The following is a 12500-nucleotide window of genomic DNA, read 5'->3' as shown; positions in this document are numbered from 1 at the left end:
CACACACCTGGCACCTCTTCCCTCTCACACACCTGGCACCTCTTCCCCCTCACACACCTGGCACCTCTCCCCTTCACACACCTGGCACCTCTCTCCTCACACACCTGGCAACTCTCCCCTCACACACCTAGCAACTTTCTCCTCACACACCTGGCAACTCTCCCCTCACACACCTGGCAACTCTCCCCCTCACACACCTGGCACCTCTCCCCTCACACACCTGGCAACTCTCCTCTCACACACCTGGCAACTCTCCCCTCACACACCTGGCAACTCTCCCCCTCACACACGTGGCAACTCTCCCCTCACACACCTGGCAACTCTCCCCCTCACACACCTGGTCTACACCGACACACCAAGTCTGGGTGTGGCCAGTCACCTGGAAATATGGAAATGTTGCAGCAGCCAACCCCGTTACCTGACGCCTGACCCTGTGTGTGTCCTGACCCTATATGTATCCTGACTCCTGACCTTATATGTATCCTGACTCCTGACCTTATATGTATCCTGACTCCTGACCTTATATGTATCCTGACTCCTGACCTTATATGTATCCTGACTCCTGACCTTATACGCATCCTGACTCCTGACCTTGAATGTATCCTGACTCCTGACCTTATATGCATCCAGACATTACGTCAAGACTCCTGATTTTATATGCATCAAGACCTTATATGAATCTTAACCTTATGTGTCCTGACCCAGTCCTGACCCCAGAGGGAGGGAAGACCCAGTGACACACTTTAAGAAATATTACCATCTACAGCGACCCCCCTACCCTCAGATTTTAATAAATTCTGACATGAAATCAAGTCACGTGCTTTCCCGTAGAGTTTTGGTGCTTACTCCGACCCTTTACTTGTGCTGCATTTTCAGTGTCTGATTGAAAACTATGAATGTGAATTCATTCAGGTTACAGAATTCCATTTTCTGACGGTGAGAAGGAGACAGTTACGGTTCCAGTAATAGTCTAAATGTAAACCTGGCAAATGAACCTTTGTCATAAAAATATATTATTCTCAAGTTATAACTTTATTGTCATATAAATCGTTGGTTTAAAATATATAAATTGTATGCTGATAACATTTTCTTTGAAGAATTTGATTTTCTGGAAACGGAATTCGCGGGCACATTCAAATAGATTTCAAATTCCATATTTCCCATCAACAATAATACATTGTATTAACGTAACCAAACGTAATGAAACTTAACCTAACCTATTAAATGTTAACCTAAAGTAACTTTAACTTAACCTAACCATGGATAAAAAGTAGGTAATATCACTAATTATGTACTTGTTCCCAATCCATTCCCTTCAATGAATCTCCTTCCCTGATAACAGGTTGGAACAACATAACAATATATCAACATATCAATAAAATATATCAACATAATATGTCAACATATCAACATAATATGTCAACATAATGTCAACATATCAACAGCTTAACATGAATATGTATCAAAGTTGCCCATCTTACTCAATAAGAGCCTCAGGTCTTAACTGGAGTCAAACCCGCACCATTAAAAGGGACAGTACGTCCAAGTATCTATAGTTACTTCAGCCAGGCGCTATAAAGCCAGTCAGCCAGGCGCTATAAAGCCAGTCAGCCAGGCGCTATAAAGCCAGTCAGCCAGCACTACAAACCCAGTCAACCACCACCACACAGCCAGCACTACAAACCCAGTCAACCACCACCACAAAGCCAGTCAGCCAGCACTACAAAGCCAGTCACCCACCACCGCAAAGCCAGTCAGCCACCACCACAAAGCCAGTCAGCCAGCACTACAAACCCAGTCACCCACCACCACAAAGCCAGTCAGCCAGCACTACAAACCCAGTCACCCACCACTACAAAGCCAGTCAGCCAACACTATTCTGAATTCTGGAAGACCAGGTACCCACTGCCGAGGCTGAGCCTGGATAAACCAAAAGCTGTTTCCTGGAATGCCAGCTTTTGATTGGAGCCTCACCCCTCCCCCCCCCCTCCCCCCCCTTCCCCCCCTCCCCCCCCCCAAGCCACCATTCTCACGTCTGGAGAACATATGACAAAAGGATAGAAGGAGGATGGAGTTATATCACCGCGGCGACCTCACTTGGAGGGAAGGAGGAGGAAGCGGGAAGAGGTCGAGGAAAGGGGGGATAGGAAAGGAAGAGGAACAGTATAGGAAGAGGGAAGAGTGAGAGTGGAGAGGGAAGGACCGGTCATATGGCCAATATTACCGACGATGACCTTCAGTGTCATGGGGTCAGCTCTCCGCTATGGGTTTTGGGGAAGGTCGTGCTGTGGGGGGGATGAGATGGGGTTGGGTCGTGTTGTGGGGTGGGGGGGGGGGGGGTGGGGGTGGAGATGGGTCGTGATGGGGGGGGGGGAAGAGAAGTGATAATTCCCCCCTCGAGGCAACTCTCTTATCGTTCCAGCGGGTGTGTAACCCTCTGTACACCTACACACACTGTTACAAACCTGTAATATACAATGTTACATAGGTACAGAATACCTTTCTGTACCTTTACTACTCACCTGCAGGCTAGTAAATTAGCCTGCAGGTGAGTATAGGTTCTTTACACACCTGGAGACCACACCACTACACTACTGTAGCATACACCTGTACCAAACGGCCTCTCTCAGTAAATATATCATAGTTCTTCATTTCTCACGTATTGCTAGGAAGCTTTGGGTAAGTTTGGGTAATTAGACGCCCCCCCTCTCTCCCAGGCAGGATACGACCCCTAACTACACCTCACCAACCAGGGTGTAGAGGTGTACCAGTTACCAGACGAGAACCACCAACCCCGCTCCTGTACCAGGTAAGTCCACTACGGGATCACCATAGCCCGTGCTATGGTCCGAGAGCTAAAGGTCGACCCTACAGGCACCAATAGGTTCATCATCCTCAGGATGGCTCAGAGAGGAAGTTATCTTTGAGGAGCTCCTCCAAGTGACGAACGTCGCACCTCAAGTGCTTTTGTCTAACCATTATGATAAATCCTGTGAATCCTATCCTGTGAGCGGTAGCGCAAAAAGGATTACAGAGTGCACAAAAGGTCATTATCAGACCTCAAAGGAGATTATTACATAAATAATTTCATCTATCCTTCACACCTTATAGTTACAATGTCAGCTAGTTCCTGAGAATGTTCTATTTGAAGAGTTATATATTCACAGTAAGTCATTATACATTAATGGTAGGTCTTATCGCTAATACATAATTGTTTGAGCAGTGGAGATATTACAGTCATAGGGGAGCTGTTGTTTGTTATTAGTCTTCACAATACTGTGTTTATTAATGCCATATGTCGTTTATCTACTGGGAGCGAAATATGGATGCAGTGCAAGGATTTCACGTAATTTATCTTTAGTAATAAGATGGTATGCCATTTCATACGCGAGTTTATATTTATCTCTAAATGGCTCAATTTTACTACAGTCCAAGATATAATGTTCGAGTGTGTCCCTGTATATAAGAATAACTTCATCTAGATCCCTATACAAGCCGAACTGCCAGAGATACTTGTAGCCAAGTCTTATACGAGCTGTGACAACATCTGTTAGTCTACTGACTTTGTTACTTTTCCCATACACATGTTTTACTTCACACATTTCATTGTGATGAACAATGGACCTGCTAGTTCCAGTTTGCACTGTTCTACTTTCTTCAAATCCATCCAGGAGTTCTCGTCTAATGACACTTTTAAGGTACCTATTTGATAACTCAAGATTCCGTTTAATACTGTCTTTATTTATTGCAGCCTTAGCAAGGGCGTCAACTTTGTCATGTTCCTACAGGCCAATGTGAGAAGGAATCCACAATATTTTTATATTTACCCTCTTATTTAGTATGCTTATACATCTAAGTCTGGCTTCAGAGACAAGCACGTTATTACTTGATTGCAAACTGTTTATTGCTCGTAGTGAGGAAAGGGAGTCTGAAATAATTAAGCTGTCTACTTAAGTGTTGTGAATAATTTGGACTGCTGCCAGTATTGCTACCAACTCATCTTGCATTGTGGACGCCCAGTTACTCTTATATTCCTTTGAATTCTACTGCCATCGGGCTGATGAGCAATAACAGCACTTCCTGCCCTCCCTGAAGCTGTGTTGCGTGATCTGTCAGTGTATATGGTCTGTGAGATGTTGTTTTCAGCTTGTATATTGTGAATGTGTTCTATGGTGCTTAATTTAGCAGCAAGCTGAGCATGAGGGTTGTTTGTGATTAGTTTCTTGGTGGGGTATGCAGGGGTCAGGATGTCAAAAGGTACTATCTGCCAGGGTGGAAGGAAGTGCTGTACTCTTTCATCTGTATATACATTGTGCAGTCCCCATCATTTTAATATGAGTGGTTGCTCTTTGTATTCATTTAGACTCGCTGATACCATTGCGTATGTGTTCTAACAGTTCAACTGACACAATGTTGCTCTTGTTGTCAGATGGGTACGAACCGGGACCATCCACACAACCCACTGTAATTCGTTTACACTGTGGTCGACTGCGTCAATATAGCGGTGTATTAACTGCGAGGACACGCTGAAGGAGAGTGTATTGTGAGAATGACTAGAGAGGCGCCTCCTCTACATGTGTGAGGGGCTCTGAGATCCGCCTCACTTCCCTCTCCCTCGTGTCATTAACGCCCCAGACCACCCCATCATTACTGATAAGTACACAACGCCTATAGGCCTACGAGAGACCTGCACGGTGAGTGGGTGTGTACTGATAAGTACACACTGCCTATAGGCCTAGGTCGGGTTGGGTCTAAATCTAATTTTACCCCGAAGAGCGAGTTTATTGGGCAGCGCCACTCATCCTGTGAGTGGACACACCGCCATAGTGACATGAACAACACTCCCCAATAGGAAGAAAACCCGCTGGGTTGTTCATCCTGTCACTTGTACCCCAGACACAGCTGGGACTTGCTTAACTTGCTCAAGTGAACAGCTTATCAAATAAGAAGATTAACATTTGCCAACTCTTAGATTTACCTTATCTTCCAGGTGCAAAGTTGGGCAAACGTTTAGGAACAGTGTCTATATTTGACTGACAGTGTTTTCCTAACTCAGTGTGAAGTTTGTTATGCTACATGTATTTCTAATGTCTCTCAGGTGTTCACATTCTCTCAGGTAGTGGTCAAGGCGGTGTCCGTCACTCTCACCACAGATTCTGCAACTCCGCTGCTACGCTGTTGTTTCCATCCCGAATCTCCATGGATATTTGTAACAAAGACGAATTCTAGTTATTGCTGATTCTCTCTCTCTCTCTCTCTCTCTCTCTCTCTCTCTCTCTCTCTCTCTCTCTCTCTCTCTCTCTCTCTCTCTCTCTCTCTCTCTGCCACCTCCCCTCCGTTCATAATGATTGAGATTGCCAGCAGCAACCATATTGTACCAGTGTACAGATTCACTATTTAGTTCTTATATCTTCCTTTCCTCAGTTACCTTCTCACTGTGATGTTACCTGACAATACCTCTAACTTGTAGCAGAGTCTTGGGTATGAAGTGTTCAATGTAGTCTCCTTCAGCGCCTTCAGCAGCCAGCACATCTGCTCGTTCATTCCCACATATTCCAACATGGAAGGGGATCCACAGGAATTTGACGACTCTTCCCTGATTGGTTAATACCCCTCATAGCTCTCTTAATATCAGCGACTATATGGACTATCGACTATATGGATTTCTGTTTTTTTTTTATAAAGCTTTCTAGTGCTGCTTTTGATTCAGTGTAGATTACTGCACCGTAAGTTTATCTTTCATGTAACCTTAAGGACATAACTGTCAATTAGCCCTGCTTGCACTGAAGAGACATAGTTCCAAATACGAGCTTTTTCTTCATTTCCGTTTTGAAGGAAATATTCCTAATTTCAGTCTATGTTGCACCAGCTCTGCCATTGGTAGCATTAGATGAACACTGAGTGTAGATTTGATCTTATTTACTTTCGACTTCACTATACATTCCCTCGAGACAGATACTTATGCCTCACTTCTTGAGGTATCATGTTGGATTTTTATGTTGTCATCGAGTTTATGATAACCTTACCGGAGTCATCCTCCCACCAGGGTTAATGAGTAGTGATAACGTGGGGGGGGGGGGGGGGAATGTTCTCACGTGCTAGACCGTACTGGGGCGTGCTGGTGTTAGACCGTACTGGGGCGTGCTGGTGCTAGACCGTACTGGGGCGTGCTGGTGCTAGACCATACTGGGGCGTGCTGGTGCTAGACCGTACTGGGGCGTGCTGGTGCTAGACCGTACTGGGGCGTGCTGGTGCTAGACCGTACTGGGGCGTGCTGGTGTTAGACCGTACTGGGGTGTGTTGGTGCTAGACCGTACTGGGGCGTGCTGGTGTTAGACCGTACTGGGGCGTGCTGGTGCTAGACCGTACTGGGGCGTGCTGGTGTTAGACCGTACTGGGGCGTGCTGGTGCTAGACCGTACTGGGGCGTGCTGGTGCTAGATCATACTGGGTCGTGCTGGTGTTAAGCCGTACTGGGGCGTGCTGGTGTTAAGCCGTACTGGGGCGTGCTGGTGTTAAGCCGTACTGGGGCGTGCTGGTGTTAAGCCGTACTGGGGCGTGCTGGTGTTAAGCCGTACTGGGGCGTGCTGGTGTTAAGCCGTACTGGGACGTGCTGGTGCTAGACCGTACTGGGGCGTGCTGGTGCTAAACCGTACTGGGACGTGCTGGTGCTAAGCCGTACTGGGGCGTGCTGGTGCTAGACCATACTAGGGCGTGTTGGTGCTAGACCGTACTGGGACGTGCTGGTGCTAAGCCGTACTGGGGCGTGCGGGTGCTAGACCATACTGGGGCGTGCTGGTGTTAAGCCGTACTGGGGCGTGCTGGTGTAAAGCCGTACTGGGGCGTGCTGGTGTTAAGCCGTACTGGGGCGTGCTGGTAAGCCGTACTGGGGCGTGCTGGTGCTAAGCCGTACTAGAGCGTGCTGGTGTTAAGCCGTACTGGGACGTGCTGGAGTTAAAGCGTACTGGGGCGTGCTGGTGCTAAGCCGTACTGGAACGTGCTGGTGCTAAGCCGTACTGGGGCGTGCTGGTGCTAGGCCCTCCTAGGGCGTGCTGGAGTTAAAGCGTACTAGGGCGTGCTGGTGCTAAGCCGTACTAGGGCGTGCTGGTGCTAAGCCGTACTAGGGCGTGCTGGTGCTAAGCCGTACTGGGACGTGCTGGTGCTAGACCGTACTGGGGCGTGCTGGTGCTAAGCCGTACTGGAGCGTGCTGGTGCTAGGCCGTACTGGGACGTGCTGGTGCTAGACCGTACTGGAGCGTGCTGGTGTTAAGCCGTACTGGGGCGTGCTGGTGCTAAACCGTACAGGGGCGTGCTGGTGCTAAGCCGTACTGGGGCGTGCTGGTGCTAAGCCGTACTGGAGCGTGCTGGTGCTAAGCCGTACTGGGGCGTACTGGTGCTAGACCGTACCCGGGCATGCTGGTGCTAAGCCGTACTGGGACGTGCTGGTGCTAGACCGTACTGGAGCGTGCTGGTGCTAGGCCGTACTGGGGCGTGCTGGTGCTATAGACCGTACTGGGGCGTGCTGGTGCTAAGCCGTACTGGGGCGTGCTGGTGCTAAGCCGTACTGAGGCGTGCTGGTGCTAAACCGTACAGGGGCGTGCTGGTGCTAAGCCGTACTGGGGCGTGCTGGTGCTAAGCCGTACTGGGGCGTGCTGGTGCTAAGTCGTACTGGGGCGAGCTGGTGCTAGACCGTACTGGGACGTGCTGGTGCTAGACCGTATTGGGGCGTGCTGGTGGTAGACCGTACTGGGGCGTGCTGGTGGTAGACCGTACTGGGGCGTGCTGGTGCTAAGCCGTACTGGGGCGTGCTGGTGCTAGGCCGTACTAGGGCGTGCTGGTGCTAGACCGTACTGGGACGTGCTGGTGCTAAGCCGTACTGGGGCGTGCTGGTGCTAAGCCGTACTGGGACGTGCTGGTGTTAAGCCGTACTGGGGCGTGCTGGAGCTAAGCCATACTGGGACGTGCTGGTGCTAAGCCGTACTGGGACGTGCTGGTACTAAGCCGTACTGGGACGTGCTGGTGCAAGGCCGTACTGGGGCGTGCTGGTGCTAGGCCGTACTAGGGCGTGCTGGTGCTAAGCCGTACTGGGACGTGCTGGTACTAAGCCGTACTGGGACGTGCTGGTGCTAGGCCGTATTAGGGCGTGCTGGTGCTAGGCCGTACTAGGGCGTGCTGGTGCTAAGCCGTACTGGGACGTGCTGGTACTAAGCCGTACTGGGACGTGCTGGTGCTAAGCCGTACTAGGGCGTGCTGGTGCTAAACCGTACTGGGACGTGCTGGTGCTAGACCGTACTGGGGCGTGCTGGTTCTAAACCGTACTGGGGCGTGCTGGTGCTAAACCGTACTGGGGCGTGCTGGTGCTAGACCGTACCCGGGCGTGCTGGTGCTAGACCGTACTGGGACGTGCTGGTGCTAAGCCGTACTGGGGCGTGCTGGTGCTAGGCCGCATTGGGGCGTGCTGGTGCTAGACCGTACTGGGGCGTGCTGGTGCTAGACCGTACTGGGGCGTGCGGGTGCTAGACCGTACTGGGACGTGCTGGTGCTAGACCGTACTGGGGCGTGCTGGTGCTAGACCGTACTGGGGCGTGCGGGTGCTAGACCGTACTGGGACGTGCTGGTGCTAAGCCGTACTGGGGCGTGCTGGTGCTAGGCCGCATTGGGGCGTGCTGGTGCTAGACCGTACTGGGGCGTGCTGGTGCTAGACCGTACTGGGGCGTGCTGGTGCTAGACCGTACTGGGGCGTGCTGGTGCTAGACCGTACTGGGGCGTGCGGGTGCTAGACCGTACTGGAGCGTGCTGGTGCTAGACCGTACCCGGGCGTTCGGGTGCTAGACCGTACTGGGGCGTGCTGGTGCTAGGCCGTACTGGGGCGAGGCCGTACCCGGGCGTGCTCGTACTCACCTCTCCATATACACGGAAGAAATATACAAAACAGCTTTTTCGAATTTGGTATTTCAAAATCTCTCTGATAACGAGACTTGAGACTGAACACAAGACGCAGCCAACGTCAGAGAGACGTTGCCGCACTCAGACGTCGTAGCCGCTTCGTTATTTATGCGTTGTCACGACGTTGCAGTTCCGGTTGTTGGGCTAAGACTTTATTACCAACTTTCAGACTTATTAACGATAATAACAAGAAGAACTTCTTATCTCCGTTAATAAGTTAATAACAAAATTAGAAAAATAAGAAAATAAGACAAAAATAATGTTAAATTTCCAGTTATCGGGAACAGCAAACCTCTATTTAGGCCTATTGAGTGGGCCCGTAGGCCAACTACTGATCTTCCCCAAAGATGCAACCCCCCAACTGTCGCCTAACATTCGGTGAGCAGAGGCATTAGGTGAAAGAAAACATGCATGCCCAATGAATTTTTGTTCTGCCTAGAGATGGCGCCCGGGTCGCTCGGTTGTAAGCCAAGGACGTAGATCACTGCGTGTGCTACAGGAACTTCAAATCAGACCAAGACATGGACGCGTTACCTAGCACCAGCACGGAACGGAATACCAAATCTCAGAAGACATTGATACATTTGTTGATGACCTTAATCACCAAATTGAGAGCTGTCTCAGAGTTCCGCGCCGTACGCCTGGGCGAAGTAACCCTCAGAGGAAGAAAATAAAATGGTATGAGAACGATTACATAAAGATGCTTAACGCAAATGTGCGAGACATGAGTAGAGAGTACCGGAGACATCCCACTGAAAGTAACCAAGAGTTGTTTAAAACTGTGTGTCAAGTAGCCAGGGAAGAGAAGATTAAAGAGCGGGAAAGACAATGCTCTATTGGACGGGAAACATCTGCAAGACAAGTGTGGGCAAAAATTCAGATAGCTAAGGGTGGCAGAGCCTGGCCTGCGGCTCACAAAGACCTGGTAATTACAGACCGTACTGGGGCGTGCTGGTGCTAGGCCGTACTGGGGCGTGCTGGTGCTCAGTCTCGTGTCATGCACTTTCAAGATGCTTGAAAGGATCATCCTAAACCGACTGTTGCACAAAATAGGCAGGTTAGGGGAGGGGGTCAATGGATTTGTTAAAGGACGGAGCACAGCAAATTGTATAGTTAATTATTTGGTTAATGACACGGCTAGGTACTCTGTATTTGTTTACATCAAAGGAGCCTTCGACAAAGCACAGGGGACTGCGCTCCTGAACGAGCTTGCATGCATGGGTGTCAAGGGGAGACTCATGAAATGGGTTGAAGACTACCTCACAGGAAGGAAAACCAAGGTTTGCTTCAATGGAGCAGTCTCAAGAACAATGAATATAGAACTCAGGACCCCCCCCCCCCCCAAGGCGGAGTCTTAAGCCCTACACTATTCAATGTACTTATGAACGCCATTGCAAATATTGATTTTCCGGAAGGAACACAAGTGGGATATGCAGATGATGTCCTAATACAAGCTCCCACCTTGGGAAAAATTGAACAGTCCATTGAACTCCATGGAAGGAAATGTACTGAGCTCGGTTTCACTCTCTCCACAAACAAGACGAAGGCATACTCCCATCACAAGCGGAGAGTAAATGAAGAACTGCAAATTAATGGTGTAACACTTGAATGGGTTGACCACTATCGGTACCTTGGCGTCACTGTCGGCTCTAACAAGGGAAAGAAAGAGTAGCTCAATCAACTCATAGGAACATGCAAAAGTCGACTCAGGGCACTGAAAGCTATGACCTGGAATGGACATGGAGCCACTATTGCCGTGCTTAAAATGATGTACACAGCCTATGTGCGCTCCGTCATAGACTATGCCACACCAGTTCTGTGCACCTACTCCCAAAGCGATATGAAAGGCTTGAAAGCATTCAAAATTAAGCAATGACAATCATTCGTCTAATCTACGAGAGTTGTCCCTTCCCAGTGTTAAAAGCAGAATTAAGGAGCTGAATGCTAAGCTTGCAATTAGGATAGCCAGAGATCCCCATTACAATGATATTGCTAAGAAAAAACTGAGCTCTGTGCTACTTTCAGGGGGAAACAGGAGAAGCAAAAAATGGAATCACAGATCAGTCTGCTACCTCGAAGAGCTTCACCTGCTTGAGCAAGCCCGTGAGCTCCTGCCTGTAGAGAGGTTACCTCCCTGGGAGGATGACTCATGTAAGATCATCTTCAATGAAATGGAAATGAAAAAATCCAACATGATACCACAAGAAATGAGGCACAAGTATCTCGAGGAAATTTATAAAGAAGCCGGAGATGAACTAGATCAAATCTACACTGACGGGTCATCTAATCCTATCAATGGCAGGGTTGGTGCAGCATACACGGTAATCAAGGATAATACTTTCCAACGTGGAAATGAAGAAAAAGCGCGTATTGAGAACTATGCCTCTTCAACGCAAGCAGAGCTAACTGCCATTGTTATGGCGTTATGGTTTCTTGAACGGAACACTAATGGTGCAGTGATTTGCACCGATTCAAAAGCAGCACCGCAAAGCCTAAGTAAACATCGGGCAGAAAATCTTGCAATAGTCGCTGAAATCAAGAGAGCTGTGAGAGTACTTACCAATCAGGGAAGAGTCATCAAGTTTCTGTGGCTCCCCTCCCATGTTGGCATCTGTGGGAATGAACGAGCAGATGTGCTGGCTGCTGAAGGCGCTGAAGGAGACCATATTGAATACTTCATACCCAAGACTCTACTACAAATTAGAGGTATTGTCAGGCAACATCACCGTGACAAAGTAACTGAGGAAAGTAGGATAGAAGCACAAACCAGTGAATCTGTACGATGGTACAACATGGTTGCAGCTGGCAATCCCAATCATTATGGCCGAAGAGGACGAGGACGAGAGAGAGAATCAGTAATAGCGAGAATCCGTCTTGGATACAAATATCCATGTAGATATGGAATAGGAACAACAGTTGATCAGCGAAGTTGCAGAATCTGTGGTGAGAGTGACGGACACCGCCTTGACCACTACCTGAGAGAATGTGAACACCTGAGAGACATCAGAAGTATGTGTAGAATAATAAACCCCACATTGTTTGAGTCAGGAAAACACTATTTGTCAAATATTGATACTGTTCTTAAAAGATTCCCCCATTTTGCACCCGCAAGATAACGTAAGCTTTTAAGGGTTGATAGATGTTAATCTTCTTGTTTGAGGAGCTGTTCACTTGAGACAGTTAAGCAAGTCCCAGCTGTGTCTGGGCACAAGTGACAGGATGAACAACCCAGCGGGTTTTCTTCCTATTGTGGAGTGTTGTACATGCTGCTATGGCGGTGTGTCCACTCACAGGATGAGTGGCGCTGCCCAGTAAACTCGCCCCTCGGGGCAAAATTTAAATTTAAATGACAGTATCCTTGATCATGTGGGGCGAGTCTCAGGTAGTGTTTGGGTGCTGGGAAGGACTGGACCATCGGAAATCGAACGCCGGCCATGCAAGAAGCCAGGCGTTGCTGCATCAAACCAGCCCAAGTGAAGACATGCTGAGACTTCGATCGTGCAAAGTCTCCCCTTCGCCCAATGCCATTATAGTCAGGATCTTTCTTCCAAACTG

Source organism: Procambarus clarkii, chromosome 1 (assembly GCF_040958095.1).
Source record: "Procambarus clarkii isolate CNS0578487 chromosome 1, FALCON_Pclarkii_2.0, whole genome shotgun sequence".
Classification (NCBI taxonomy): Eukaryota; Metazoa; Arthropoda; class Malacostraca; order Decapoda; family Cambaridae; genus Procambarus; species Procambarus clarkii.
This window is presented reverse-complemented; position numbering follows the sequence as displayed.